Source organism: Ovis canadensis, chromosome 21, assembly GCF_042477335.2.
Source record: "Ovis canadensis isolate MfBH-ARS-UI-01 breed Bighorn chromosome 21, ARS-UI_OviCan_v2, whole genome shotgun sequence".
Taxonomy (NCBI): Eukaryota; Metazoa; Chordata; class Mammalia; order Artiodactyla; family Bovidae; genus Ovis; species Ovis canadensis.
This window is the reverse complement of record NC_091265.1, coordinates 41,218,642-41,233,837: the sequence shown is the minus strand read 5'-3', so window position 1 is coordinate 41,233,837 and position 15,196 is coordinate 41,218,642.

Genomic DNA, 15,196 nt, shown 5'->3' with positions numbered 1-15,196 from the left:
ACATTCAAAATAAACTATGTGGAATACTTAACTCAGTATCTGGAACATTCCCTTGTGGCTCAGGTGGTAAAGAATATGCCTACAATGCAAGAGACCTGGGTTTGATCCCTGGGTTGGGAAGATCCCCTGGAGAAGGGAAAGGGTACCCACTCCAGTATTCTGGTCTAGAGAATTCCATGGACTGTATAGTCCATGGGGTCGCAAAGAGTCGGACCCAACTGAGTGACTCACTTTCATTCTCCATATATGAGCATAAACGTTCCTCAAGGAAGCCTTCCTTCAGGTCTTCAGGGAAGTCTTCTGAGATGACTGCCCACCCCCCCCCACCCCAGGCTCTGTTAAGTCCCCTTATTATACACTCCTACAGCTGCCTGTCTGCCTTTTGTATCACTTATTAGAATTTTAATCAAATAATTAGGAGTGTAATGGTTTGTTTAAGATATGTCTCTCTCAATAACTGTTTTACTCACTATTGTATCCCCGAATGCTTGGAATAATGGCTAACTGCATTTGTTGAATAAACAGATTGAGGAATAAAGCCTGCAAAAGTGCTCCCCCCTACCACTTACCCATAGCTGCACTTGGTGGGAAGCTTGTGTCTTGCAAGGTGAGAGCTTCGTGGCTTTCCCGGCTTCCTTGATATTTGGTAGATCGATTGTGGTCCCACTAAGTGTTCAGGAAAAAGCAAATGAAACACCATCATTACATATCAGGGCAGCATGAGACGAAAGGGAAGAAGTAAAATTACTAACCTTCTACCACATTTCAGGGCCTATGTCTCTCACTTAGTCCTCAGAACCGCTGCACTGTAGGCAAAATGATTTGCACTTGACAAATGAGGAAACAAAAAGGAGAAAGGACAGAGTGTTAAGTAGGGCAAGTTGATCCTTGTTGTGGACCCCAGTTCTATAGAATGAGGGTGGGACAGGTGTCTGGACAACCCTGAAGATCCCATTCAATGTGATCCTTCTCTGACTGAGGTTCAGTAGTCTGTTGTTCATCGGTGAGTGTGCATGTGTGTGCAAGTACCCAAAATCCTCTGGGACTGGGACACTGTCGTTAGCATGAGTGCTGGGCTTCAAACTCTCAGAGGAGCACCCGGCCTTGGCTAATTACATCTCAGAGTTTGGCCGGGAGTGTCTGTCCTTGCACCCTGGGAATGCCGGTCGATCTTGTTCAGCTTTTACACTCTTCCATAGGAAGGATTATAAGGGATTAGATGCAAATATATTTAAGCTTTGGCTGCATCAGGCTTGTATTCTCAGCCCAATAGTTGGGATAATTATTCAATCTAGGATCACAGGATGCTTCTCCCAGCTTTTTCTTGCTGAGCTGAAATAAATGGGAATGTCATCAGCAGAGGCAAGATGGGAAGATAACCGGTTGCCCCACCTTCTTTTTGCTAGTTCTTTGGATTTCATCACTGTTCACCTCTTCAATCCACAGATTCACTGCCCCTAGAATGCTAAGGAAGAAATGGAATTTTATTCTGGGGGCTGGGCATTTGAGCTTCTGACATTTGCTGGGATTGCTTTAATCTTGCCTCAAACAGCTAGCCAGAAAGTAATGTATGAGCTGGGTCTTGTAAGGAGGGACCCACCTCCAAGGTCTGGGGGCACTTTTCCTCTTTCCTGGGGGTGTTCTTCTCTGGGCATTAGCATTTTCCAGGAGGAATTATCTAGTGGTTTTAGTTCTTGGACTTTTGCGGGTATAAACAGATGGTTAAATGGGAATAGAAACCAGAAGCTATTTTACAATTTGAAAAACTATTAGAAGGACTTTTAAGACAGGAAACAAGGACTCAAGGTTTGCAGAGAAAAAGTGAAAGGAAAACACCCAGGAGCTGTTGCTGTTCTGTGAGAGAATTAGGGAAACCATCTTGGGAAGTAATATAATAAATCCTTCCATAGCTCTCTGTGTCAGGCACTACTTTAAACACACTTTGTGTATGAACTCATTGACCCTCACAGTTGCACTATGAGTCTGATACTATTTTCATATCTATGTTCCCTTGTGGAAACTGAGGCACAGAGAGAAAGTGGAGCCTGGCCTCAAACCACCAAACCATCAAACTCAAACCATGAAACCAAGATGCTATAGCATCCTCCGTTTTTAAACCCATGTTCTCTTCTGAAATACATGGATGTTCCCAGAGCTACTACAACAACAGAGAAAGCAATGGTTAAGCTGAGGGCGATGTGACCAGAGGAGGTCCAGGCACCATGTCTTCACAGAAGCGGATGTGGGCGATTTGGGGAGTGGGTGGTGAACATATGGTGACTGTTTTAAAACTCTCTGGATACACTTCAATCCATGTGGGAGCCTGTACTTTTCACCAATATCGTATCCCCTTCTCTGATAACAGGAATAATAGTTACAACCAGGATAATACTAATAGCTATGGCTGCAATTTATCTTGACCACTGGCCCAGCTCTGTGCTAAGCCCTTGTCTCAGGTATTCCTAGCACACAGCTCATGAGGTCGTAACTGTTTTTATTTCGAGTTGTACAGGTGAGGAAACGGGAGGGGAGGTTAGTTGGGCTACCAGAGGTGACACGACCAAGGCAGTTCTAAAGGCCAGGACTGTCCCAACCCGAAGTCCGGGCTCTTGGTCATCGCCCGTGCCCTTTGTGTGCTGCAGCCTGCCCAGCCAGGACCGATCATTTTGGTTCTTACCCAAGAGCCCTGGAAAGTGCTCAGTTCTTTTCCTGGCTTCTTGGAGCAGCATCTCTTGAGTTATCCCTGGCAGCTATGTCATAGGCACAGAAAGGAAAGGACATAGAGGAATAGAGGTGGGAGGGGAGAACGAGAAGAAGACCAGCTCTTCGCTTTTGCTTATAAACTCAAGAAGGAGCTGGGATAATGCTGTGTTTCTTTTCATCTGGCTTTATGATATACGCTGTGTGTGCTCACATGCCCCGTCTTGTGTGACCCTCATAACAAGGCTGGGAAGTAGATTTATTTATTATTCTTGATTTATGGCTGAAAAATGGATCCAGGAGGTTGAAGTGATCTTTCAAGGTCCCAGAGCTGGTAAATGGCAAAGCCTGTCTTTGCACCCATATTTCTTGACTCCACATCTGTGGGTCTTTTCAGCCCATGGTTATCATTGTAGAGAACAGTCAGGGGACTTGGCACGCATGCTCGCATGCTGAGTTGCTTCAGTTGCGTCCAAGTGTGTGCGACCCTATGGCCCATATCCCGCCAGGCTCCTCTGTCTGTGGGATTCTTCATACAAGAATATTGGAGTGGGTTGCCATGCCCTTCTTCAGGGGAATTTTCCTGACCCAGAGATCGAACCCGTGTCTCTTACATCTCCTACACTGGCAGACGGGTCCTTTACCACTAGCACCACCTGGAAGCCCAGGGATTCACAGAGAAAAGGCATGAACTCAGGAGTTGGTGAATGGTTTGGATCTGCTGCCTTATCCATCAGCACAGGTAACCCAGCCAGGTGCTACGGTCCCCAGCAGACACACAAGCCCCAGGAGGCTTAAACTGGGCTCCAGTGGGGTCATAAGCGGTAAGTATGGTATGATCCCATTTATATGCAATGTCCAAAATAGGCGAATACAGAGACAGAAAGTATTAATATAGTAGATTCATGGTTGCCTAGGTTTGGGGAAGAGTGAAAAGAAAGGGCAGTGATTACTAATAGATGTATGTTTTAGAGGTAAACAATCTTCTTGAGATGTTTCAGCTCTTTTTTAAAAACCACATCAGTCAGCTGGTGGAGTGGTTAATAGTTCCTGTTCCTCATAAACTTCCTTGACAGAAATCTTGCTATTTCTGCAGTTCTCCGAGATCATTTTCTATATTGCAGGTCAGATTTCTGGATAATGCTGTACTATTTCTCCTTTTAAAAATTCATTGTTCTCTTCTGAAGTATACAAATGCTCCCAGAGCTTCTAGGAGAGCTGATAAAACAAGGGTTAAGGAGAGGGCGATGTGACCAGGAGGTGGTCCAGGCACTGCATCCTCACAGAAGTGGGTATGAGTTAGTTGAGGGGAAAGGGTGGAAATTGATTGTGCAGATGGTTACCCAACTCTGAATATACTAAAAAACCACTGTGTTCTATACTTTGACAGTGAAAGTGTTAGTCACTCAGTCCTGCCCAATTCTTTGCGACCCCAGGGACTATAGTCCACCAGGTGCCTCTGTCCATGGAATTCTCCAGGCAAGAATATTTCAGTGGGCTGCCATTTCCTCCTCCAGGGGAATCTTCCTGACCCAGGGATTGAACCTGGGTCTCCTTCATTGGCAGGCAGATTCTTTACCATCTGAGCCACCAGGGAAGCCCCTGAATACTTTAAATAGATGAATTATATGAGAATAATCCATCAATAGAGCTGCTACTATTTAAAAAAAAGAGCAGGGAAGGTGTCTGGAGGCATGGAACAGGGAGGGTAGGGGCAGGGTGCATAGAAATGCGAGGATGGGAAGTGGGAGCTTTCTCATGAAGCCTTTCTGGCCCATAAAGCCTCTGGAAGCAGATGCTGTTGACTTCTCACTGAACAATCGCTGTCTCTCTGCTGGTCTCCGTCACCCTTCTGTTCACGCCTGGGAGGTGAGGCTGGAGGGAAGGCCCAGAAACGGAGAACATTGCCCTTGTCACCCAGCCTCAGTGCGCTAGTGATGACTCTGCTAGGCCTGGGCCACCGCTGGGGCCCTGGCGAGCTCTGCAGTCTCTTCCAGCCTCATGCCCTGCCATCTGGCATGGGCACCAGCCTTTCCCTCTGACCCAGGACACTTGGCACATCGAGCCCAGACTGAAAAACATTATCCTATCCAAAAGCTCCATTTGCCAGTAGGAATGGATATAGCCAGTAACAACACGTTCTGGAGTCTGGTGGCCAGAATTCTGCACACTGTCCTCTGGGGTCCCTGACTAATGCCTTTTGTACCCCAGCCCAGTCTTTGATATTGCTCTACCTGGATAGACTCCAAGGGAAATAGACACTCTGTTTCCCTTCCCATCAGGAAACTGCCCTGTTCGCTGGGGAACTCTCTCGTTGGTAGGTTCTGTTGGGACCCTTTGGTGCCCTTCCTGAGGGGTGGGAAGAGCGCCGGGTGTCTGGTCAAGGCTGAGAGCTGAGGGAGAGGGTGCGTGGCAGTCTGAAGATGCCTCTGACTTTGTCTCTGGAGAAAATAGTCTCTTTCATTAGCTGTAAATGAAACCCAGGGCTGGCAGCTTCCTTTCTGGGGCAGCCGCTGAGCTCAGAGGCTGGGGCTTAGAGACTGAGGCTGGGACGGGTTGTCTGGGGAAGGTAGGAGGCTAGAGGAAGTGTACGGAGGTGCCAAGCCAAGTAGCTGTATAGAGGGAAGGGGAAAGAAGGAAAAAGAAGGAGTCCTATCCCCCAAGGGAAGCCAACACTCACAAGAAACTGTCATGCATTCACACTGTATTTTAGGTTCTTAAGGGTGAAAGTGCAGTTCATTAGCAAGGGGCGAAGTGGCTAGTTTGCCTTTCTAGAGAACTCAGAGTTAGGCAGAAACCACTATTCTGTTTTAAGCCTTGCAGAAAAGAAGGTTGGAAATACCTTGATGCCCTTCCTCCTCATCAGTCCTGGAGGTGTTTTCCCAGCAGCTCGCCCCAGTCCTGATGCCCCTCACACGTCCCTTCCTTCTAAGACATACGCCAGATTGAGATCTGATCAGCAAGTCAGGCTCATTTTTGCAATAACAGATCATAGGGACTGTTTACGCTGGTTTGGGTGATGCTAGGAAAAAGGGGAATATAACCTGCTGTGGAAAAGAAGTAGAAAGTTAATTCTTAGATTGACCTGAAAGATGGGAGAACTTTGCTTGGAACATAGGGGACCATAGAAAGGGCAATAATTATCTCTACTTATACAGTGACTCAATCTGAGATTGGGGATGGTGTAGATGGTGTGGAGGGGTGGCTGGCCCCTTGTGAGCTCCAAGGATGCTTCTACAGACCCTGTGTGATAACCCAGCAATTTTATAGAAAAGGTGAGACTTGATTCTACTTTAGCAGTGAATGTGCTGTTAGCGCTGACTTGGTGTTTCACGTCTTTTCATCCCTTCAAGTGTGTCATCCACAGTTTTTGTATCTGAAGGAGTGTTATTCTTCACCAAAAATAAAACTGTTGAGACCTATTGGTGTCAGGGAGCAAATGGAATGTTTAATGATCCTGATCATTGTACTGGCTGTTTGTGTGGAATACTGCAGTGGAGGCCAGTGTCCCCAAGGGAAGGTCTACCAGATGTCCACTCCAGTCCCACCCTGGGTGGCTGCTGTGTGCCTGTTGTTGAATGGACCCACGTGCCTGGACCAGGGTACAGCATCGGAGCTCCAGTGATGAGAACAGATGCAGCTGTGCCCCCGAGCCCTTTCCCACTCTCTGATGCTCTCATTTTTGCTTCTCTTGTGGCCAGCTGTTATGGGTTGAAGGCATCCCCCCAAAAGACGCATCAAAGTCCTAACTCCCAGTATCTTAGAATACAACCTTATTTGGAAATAGGGTCATGGCAGATGTATTTAGTTAAGATGAGGTCTCACTGGAATAGAAGGGGCCCTTCATCCCATATGACTTGTGTCCTTATGAGGAGAGAGGGGCACACCCAGGGAGGAGGACTCCTTGTGATGAAGGAGGCAGAGATTGGAGGGATGTGGCTGCAAGCCAAGGAATGCCAAGCATTGCTGGCCACCACCAGACTGGGAAGAAGCAAGGAAGAAGGCTTCCCAGAGTCCCAGAGGGAGCGCTGAAACCTTGATTTTGGATTTCTAGCCTCCAGAACTGTGAGACAATAAACACCTGCTGTCTTAAGCCACCCTGTGTGTGGTATTTGGTTAGGACAGCCCTAAAATACCTGTATACCGATTTCCACCCTGCCTCACCATTTCAGCCTGACCTGTATTTTTGTCTTAAAAAATGTTAGTACCTGCACGAAGGTTAGCATCCAGGCCCAGATGCCTGAGAGCCATTCTGTCTCCTCAAGACGCCCTGGCATCACGCTGCTCCAGTCCATGCTGTGTTTGTCATGTAGGGTGCCTATCGCTGGAAGGCCTTCAGTTGCCCAGTTGCAGGCTGAGAGTTGGGACTGTTATCCTCAGAACTAGAACAGTTCAGCTCTCCCAGCGTTTCACTTACACTCTCATCAGATCCTTTCAACAGCACTGTCCTTCTGACCTTATTTTCACAGACATTTTAGGTGACTCTGTCAACTCTGAAGCCCATTTCTACCTCTCAGGCCATGGGAATCCCTCAAGAGGCCACGTGTTCCTTCACCCACAGCCCAGAAGCAGCCTATGGGACTAGAGTTCACCTTCTCCTCACTCAGAGAGCTCAGTCCACTGGCCTTTTTCCCCAGTGTGTTTGACATTTCACCCTAGGAAAGTGAAAGTGTTAGTTGCTCAGTTCTGTCTGACATTTTGCTACCTCATGGACTGTAGCCCGCCAGGCCCCTCTGTCCATGGGGTTCTCCAGGCAAGAATACTGGTAGGGTAGCCATCACCTTCTCTAAGGGATCTTCCTGACCCAGGAATCAAACCCGCATCTCTTCCCTTGGCAGGCAGATTCTTTACCATCTGAGTCACCGGGGAAGCTCTAAATTAGTGATGCTTTACTGCCTGGCAGGGGACCACACAGGAGAGGATTCTGGATAGGAGGTCAGGCTGCCCTGGGTGGGGGCAATCTCCCACCTCCCAGGCTGGTTGGTCTTCCTCTGGTGGCAGGCCCTGGCTCTCTTAAAGCCTTCCCGCAGCAGCTGCTTTCTTTATGAGGTGACATTTGGACTCTTGAGTCCTACCGGAGTACGTGGCCCTGGCCCAGGCAGGCCCAGGATGTGTGCGCTGAGCTGAGAAGTATTGGGGGGGGCCCTCTGAGCTGCTTCATTCTGCTCATCACCTTCCATTTTCAAATGGGACAAGCTGGCTGAGGAGATTTAGAAACCTTGGTTCTCCACTCCTGAGTTAATTTATGGCTTTTAAAGTAAAACAAAACAAAATTAAACCATAGTTAACAGTGTGGACTTTGCGGTTTGAACATCAGCTTTGAAGCTGACCAGCCGTATTATTCTGGCAAGTTCTATGACTCCCATAAGCCTCAGTTTCCTCGGCTGTAGAATGGGGGTGGAGCAGGGTTGGGGGATGCCTAGCCTAAGACAGCTAGTGTGAAGAATGAATATTACCTTATTTGTAAACCGTGTTGCACTGTGTCTGGCACCTCAGAATACATGAACCAGGCGTTATTATTCTAGCAACTCACCGTGCATTTCTGGGCCTCTCTTCATCTGGGAAATGAGGGCTCACAGGACAAGCGCTCACATGTTCTCTGGCAAAGAGGGAGTCTGTAGCCTCCCCGTCCTCTTCATCAACCACACACTGTCTCTGCTTTTATATTCTGTCTTTCCCCCATCATTTTATCATTTTAAAAGTAGCATATGTTCCTAATAATGAAACTTCATTTTTTTAAGAATTGAAAATATAAACAAACAGGAAAAGGAACTTGAAAGTCCTATAACTTTGGAACTCAGACAACATTTTTGAATATAACTTTCTAGTTTATGGTCTTCCCTGGTGGCTAAGTTGGTAAAGAATCTGCCTGGAATGCAGGAGACCCGAGTTCGCTCTCTGGGTTGGAAAGATCTCCTGGAGGAGGAAATGGCAACCCACTTGAGTATTCTTGCCTGGAGAATTCTGTGGACAGAGGAGCCTGGTAGGCTACAGACCATGGGGTCTCAGAGTCGGACACAACTGAGTGATTAACACTTCCAAGTTTATATGTATTCTTTCTTTGTATTTGCAATTTCCAGTACAGTTTTCCCAGGCACTTCTTGATTGTTCTTCAGCATTATCTTAAGTAGCCATTTGACAGTCCATCTTACAAATTATTCTATAATGCTTATTTTGTCGGATGTTAATTTCTAGTTTTCCCTTGGTACAAATAACACTGTGTGTTAGGGGACTATCGCAGAATTCAGGGAGCAATGCTGGAGGCAAGGGAGTGGCCAGGAATGGTCAGACTGGGATACCTTTGGAAGGTAGAGCCAGCAGGATTTACTAATCAATTGAAGGCATGAGGGGAAAAGAAAGGCATCAAGAATGACTCCAAGGGTTTCAGCCTGAGCAACTAGATGGATGGTCTTGCCCTTGACTGAGACAGAAAGGCTTCCCTTGGGGCAAATTTGGAAAAGAAGAGTAGGAGCTTGTTTTTAAAACATGAATCTGGAGATTTCTTTTAGACCTAGGTGGAGATGTCAAGTAGGCAGTTGGATATATGAGTATGGAACTCAGGAAAGATGTCCTGGCTGGAGATATAAAGTAGGGTGTTACCCATGTGTGTCCAGTCTATGGATTTAAAGACCGAGATCATATGGGTTGTATGAGATCTCTAAGGGAGGCGCAGAGCTCAGTGGCTGCCACCACGTCACTGGGGAACTTTCTTCTTTTTGCTGCCGAGAAAAAGGCGGCATGCCTTCTCCTTAGCCAGTGATATGGTGTCACAGTTTGAGCCCCATGATACCAAACAAACTTCTGCCTTTGCTAACCGCTCCCCAGAGTCCAGAAATTGCTATCCTTGTTAACAACACCTTGGGCAGAAAACCAAACCAGCTGTTCTCAGTTGTGGATGAAAGAGGTCATGAAAGTTGGGGACTCTTTTGCGGCTGTTTTCTTTTCAGCCTGACAGTTCAGTTCAGTTCAGTCGCTCAGTCATGCCCGACTCTTTTTGACCCCATGAATCGCAGTACGCCAGGCCTCCCTGTCCATCACCATCTCCCAGAGTTGACACAAACTCAGGTCCATTGAGACGGTGATGCCATCCAGCCATTTCATCCTCTGTCGTCCCCTTCTCCTCCTGCCCCCAATCCCTCCCTGCATCAGAGTCTTTCCCAATGAGTCAACTCTTCGCATGAGGTGGCCAAAGTACTGGTTTCAGCTTCAGCATCATTCCTTTCAAAGAACACCCAGGACTGATCTCCATTAGAATGGACTGGTTGGATCTCTTTGCAGTCCAAGGGACTCTCAAGAGTCTTCTTTCTCCAACACCACAGTTCAAAAGCATCAATTCTTCGGCGCTCAGCTTTCTTCACAGTCCAACTTTCACATCCATACATGATCACTGGAAAAACCATAGCCTTGACTAGATGGACCTTTGTTGGCAAAGTAATGTCTCTGCTTTTGAATATGCTATCTAGGTTGGTCATAACTTTTCTTCCTAGGAGCTTTGCTAATTTGCACACCTGGGTTAATCCTGCTCCACCACAGCTCATCCCAGTGGAAAAGCAACCCAAGCACATCTGATTGCGGTTTTGTCTTCCCTTGACTGATGTTGTGGGGCAGGGTGAGCAGAGAAGGTGATGGAGCCCACTGCTAGTCTTGGCTGGCTCCATTTTGGTCCCTCTGACTGTTCGTCAGTGACCTCTGGAGGAAGAGGGCAGGAGAAAATGGGACTGAGAAAAAACTCAATGGCCACTTGCTGACCTGGCATATTTCCACTCAGGTAACAATATGAGGCTCAGAGAGGATGGAAAGCAGACTCAGGTCACCCCTCATCACGCCTCAAGTATATCTGTTAACAGTAAAGTTCAGTAAATGCTAGAAATTCGTGTATAAAGGAGAGGGATGCAGTGCTGGGGAAGTTATCTGTTTGAAAGGTGAAAGTTCCAGTGGGCTTTTGCAGAAGACAATAAATTGGGATCGGTGAGAAAATCACAGAAGGGCTCATGGCTAATAATTCTCTGCCTCTGGCCCCCACACTCCACTTTCCCTGCTGCCCATGGACATTGTGTGGTCACCACAGAGCTGCATGTCTCCACCACCCTAGCACTGAAATAAGTGTGAACCAAGCGGGAGTGTGCCCTGGCCCAGGGCTCTTCTGTGGAATCTGCTCTGATTCAGGGCATTCTGGTTCTGGCCCTGAGCACTCACGTATCCTTGGGTACATCACCAGATCTCTTCGAGGGTCAGCGTCTCCATCTTTTAAGTGGGAATAGTGATATCTGCTTGCAGAATTTCTGAGAGCAGGAAGTAAAACAGTGCCCCCAAATCACCCATCAGTGCCTGGCACTTAGATCACTATTATGCACTCCAAACTCATCTGTGTCATGCCTGCCAATCAGCGGTTGAATGACCTTCAACCCTGCAAGGAGGAGGTGACTAAGCACCGGAGGACTGGGAATCGTCCCAGGATTCCAGGCCAAGCCCGCAGAGGTGGATGAGGCTCTTGACCGACCGCTTATTCCAATGATACACCAAACCTCTAGAGAGGAAAGCTAAAAGAGTGGTTCTCAACCATGGTTTTGTGTCCACCGCTCTGGTAGCCCAGCAGCCTTCACAGGTGACAAAACCAATTAGGATCAGTGGGTAAAAGTAATTTTAGTATTGCTGATGGTAGAGCCAGCATTTGAACCCTAATCATGTAGCTCTTGAATTCCCACTAATCCCCATTATACCCTGCTGTCTCTCTTAACAGGGAGTGGGCACTCCATAAGTAACTGCTGAATGAATGAAGAAATGCAAGAATGATCCCTTTCCTGGTCTGGCATTCAGAAAGGCTTTCCCTGTCTTGGGTTGGGAAGACCCCCTGGAGAAGGAAATGGCAATCCACTCCTGTATGCTTGCCTGGAGAATGCCATGGACAGAGGAACCTGGCTGGCTATAGTCCATGAGGTCACAAAGAGTTGGCCCTGACTGAATGACTAACACTTTCACATTCCCTGGCTGCACCTGTCTCATCTGTGAGCCAGCCTAGCACATCCATGCCCCATGTCATCCCTCCCAACTCATTTAACCAGACCGAGCAAAGAGCTGGACACGACTGAGCCACTAAGCAAAGTACAGCACAGCATAGCCTGGCCACGGGAGTTTGCTGAGGATCAGACCTGGAGGAGAATATCCTTTAGCAAATAGCTCCTCAGAGGCAATAAGGAAAACTGTGTGAGCACAAGCCAAGTGATGATTCCCACACACACCGGCCGGGCTTTCTCTGGGGATGCAGAAGCAGGACGCACTTTGGAGAGTTCAGCTGCAGCGCGAACGTGCTAATGAGGGTTGTGTTTTCCTTTTGTGCTCCATAAAGCAGATTTGATGAACTGAGCAGGGCAGAAGCATCTTGAGGGAATAGCACTTTCTCCGTGGCTGAGACTTTTTTCAACTTTTCTCTTTGGCCTGAGGGCCCTGAAGTCCTTTCTTGGCTGGATCTGAGGAGGCAGCGGGTTTTTGGAAGGGGGGCTAAAAGAATTAGGGTTCCTCCATACTCAGGCAGCCCCTAATCACAGGGACCACAGGAAGGATATGACTGCCTCTAATCCTCTTCCTGTGATGGGCCCATAAACAAACATGCCTGGGCATTTTACCAGACTGTGGCCTGGAAGCTGGCATCAGCCTGTTTTCAGGCAAGTGTGACCATCTATGGATGAAGACAAAATGCTGCTAAAATCTAGGAAGGCATAAAAGAACTTGACAGTGCAGAAGGGTAGAAGCCATGAGATGCTGACCCTATGGCAGAATCTTCCCCGTCGCTTACGGGAACCCCTTGATGGTCTCTGCCCACCCCGTCCAGCCCTTTCCCAGTCCACACACCTCACTCTGTACTCCAGACACACTGTCTTGCTTTTCTTTACAAAATAGCTCCTTTCTGCCCCAGGGTCCTTGCAGACATTTTTTTTTTCTTTTCTGTCACCTCTCCCCCAACCTTTCTGTTTCTTGGGGGCCCCCCTCCGTTGCTTCTCCCTGCTTTTGGAGATTCTAAGCGCAGGCCTCTTGCAGAGAACATGAGCTTCTCAGTAACATCAAAGGCAGCCTGGGTTTCAGGAAGGATGAGAAGGAGAAACCAGTGGGGTGTCTCCAGGTATTTCGGGTGCCGGGTGCCTCCGATCTCTTTCTCTGTGTGCACTCACGGGAGGTGCGGCCTCCAGGGAGCCGAGCCTGCTGCCGGCTGCCGCGGCCCCTTCATTACTCATCTGCTAATTGTGGCAAATGGGGATTTTATGCCTCCCCCGGCCCTCATTGTAGCCGCGGCACTGCTTTGATGGAGGGGAAAGGGAGCCCAGCCGAGAAATCCCTTCAAGGGGTCCACGTGCCTGCCTACTGGTTCATTTGGGCCCCACAAACCTAAGCCTGGGTCCTGCACCCACTTGGTGATGAGGCAGGGAGAAGCAGTGGGCCTGGGACCTACGACTTCAACTGAATCCTGCTTCTCCCCATGTCCTAACAAAGTCCTCAGCTTGGATCAGCCACGTGGGGTGATCAGTGATAGCCATTGGGCTAAAAGGGGTGGTTGAGTCGTGTGTAGCTGCTGGCTGACCTGAGAAGACGACGCGAGGGCTGAGGGTAGAGACAAGACTTCCTTCTGGAACCTTCTGGAACCCAGAGGCCAGTGTCCAGGTCCTGGGCAGCTGTGGGGAGGGGCAGTGAACCAGACCAGCAGGGAGCAGAGCTCTGAAAAGCAGGGCTTTGGAACCTAACAAGAAGGAATTGGCTGACCTGGTGACAGGTTATTGAGTCTCTGAGCCTCAGCATCCTCACCTGTAACACAGGAGGGTAATACTCACCCCTCTGGGCTGTGACGAAGATGAAATTAGCTATTGTACAGAAGTGCTTAGCAATAAAGGGTCACTTCTGAGGACAGTTGTCAGGGAGTTGTCAGAAGAGTTTCATCCTGTGCAGCTCAGTTCTGTTCTTAGTTTATCTTACGTGTTAGTGGGGATACTTGAGGAGCCCCTGTCCTACCTGTTGGGCTTCTCAAGTGGCGCTAGTGGTCTCCTGCCAATGCAGGAGACATAAGAGATTCAGGTTTGATCTCTGGGTCGGGAAGATCCCCTGGAGGAGGGCATGCCAACCCATTTCAGTATTCTTGCCTGGAGAATCCGATGGCCAGAGGAGCCTGGCAGGCTACGGTCCATAGGGTCACAGAGTCAGACAGGACTGAAGTAACTTAGCACAGACACGTGCATCCTATCTGTGTGAGTCAGAACTGCCATCAGTGAGCATTTATAGAAGGCCATGGCTTCAATGTCACATCTCTGATCTTTACATCCATCCTACAACTAGGTCCCTCTTGCCCTGATCCATTCTCCAGATGAGGAGGTAGAAATCAGGGAGGCTAAGGAACTTGCCCAAGGTCACTAGGGGAGATGCAAACCCAGGACTGACCCTCTGCCTGACTTGGGGCCAGGGGTCAGCTGGATCCTACTTTTCCTTTGTCCAGTAACATTTAGTCCCTTTTCTGAAGAGCTTTAGCCAACTTTCATCTCCCCCACCCTCTGCTCTGAGAGGCAGAATGCAGATTAAAACCAGGGTTTTGCAGATCAGACTAAGGGGGCCTGACTGGCCACTTACTGTGTGGCTTGGATAAGTTGTCTGCCCTCTATGGGTCTCATTTCTGTATTTGTAGAGTGAAGATGAGGTCTGCTTCACAGACAGGTCATGAGGGAGTAGGGTTGCTCCGGGGTGCCAGATCCATCTCTCCTTTCTTGGGGAACAGCTGTGCAGCTTGAAAGCCTCACAGAGCCTCCTCCAGAACAACGAGAGGGAGGGGGCAGGCTGGAAGTGAAGTCACAGAGGCCTCCCTGTCCTCAGCCATCGCCACGGCCATCACTAGAGGAGGCCGTGCATCCTTTTTAATGGAGAAGTGGTCCAGAGAGGGCCTTGTTTCTATGGCTACAGGAGTGTGGCCTCCAGAGGCTCCTGATTTGATGATAAATGGCTGAAGGGATGCTGCCTCACACCTTACAGAGGGTCACAGAGTTGGCAGTAAGGGGCCAGCAGTGGTGACCCCAAGCTTCTTCCCTTTCTCACCAGCCGGGAGTGTCTGAGTCCCCTGGACCCCACCACGAGCCCACAAGCCCCTTCTAAAGCTCCCTGTGGCTTGCATCCAGACTTCAGACAGTCACTCAGACCTCTACAGGCACCTTGAGACCAACATTTGCAGTTGTCGAAAGGGCCTTTCTTCACTGTGGTGCAGTTTTCCTGTGTAAGAAAAAAACCAGGAAACTTCTGAAGAGGAGAGCTGTTGTGTTATTCTGTAGAAGGGGAGGCAAGGCTCTAAGTCATCATGTCAGCTGCACTTAAAAGCTTTCTCTGCAATAACTCAACATCGACAAGATCAAGAGCGCTTTCCGAGCTGGTGCTCAAAGATTCCCATGCGCTGACCCCAGCCTACTTCCGGGATCTTACTAACGTTATTGAGAGTAATATTGACCATTGATTAAAATAATCAGTCTTTCAT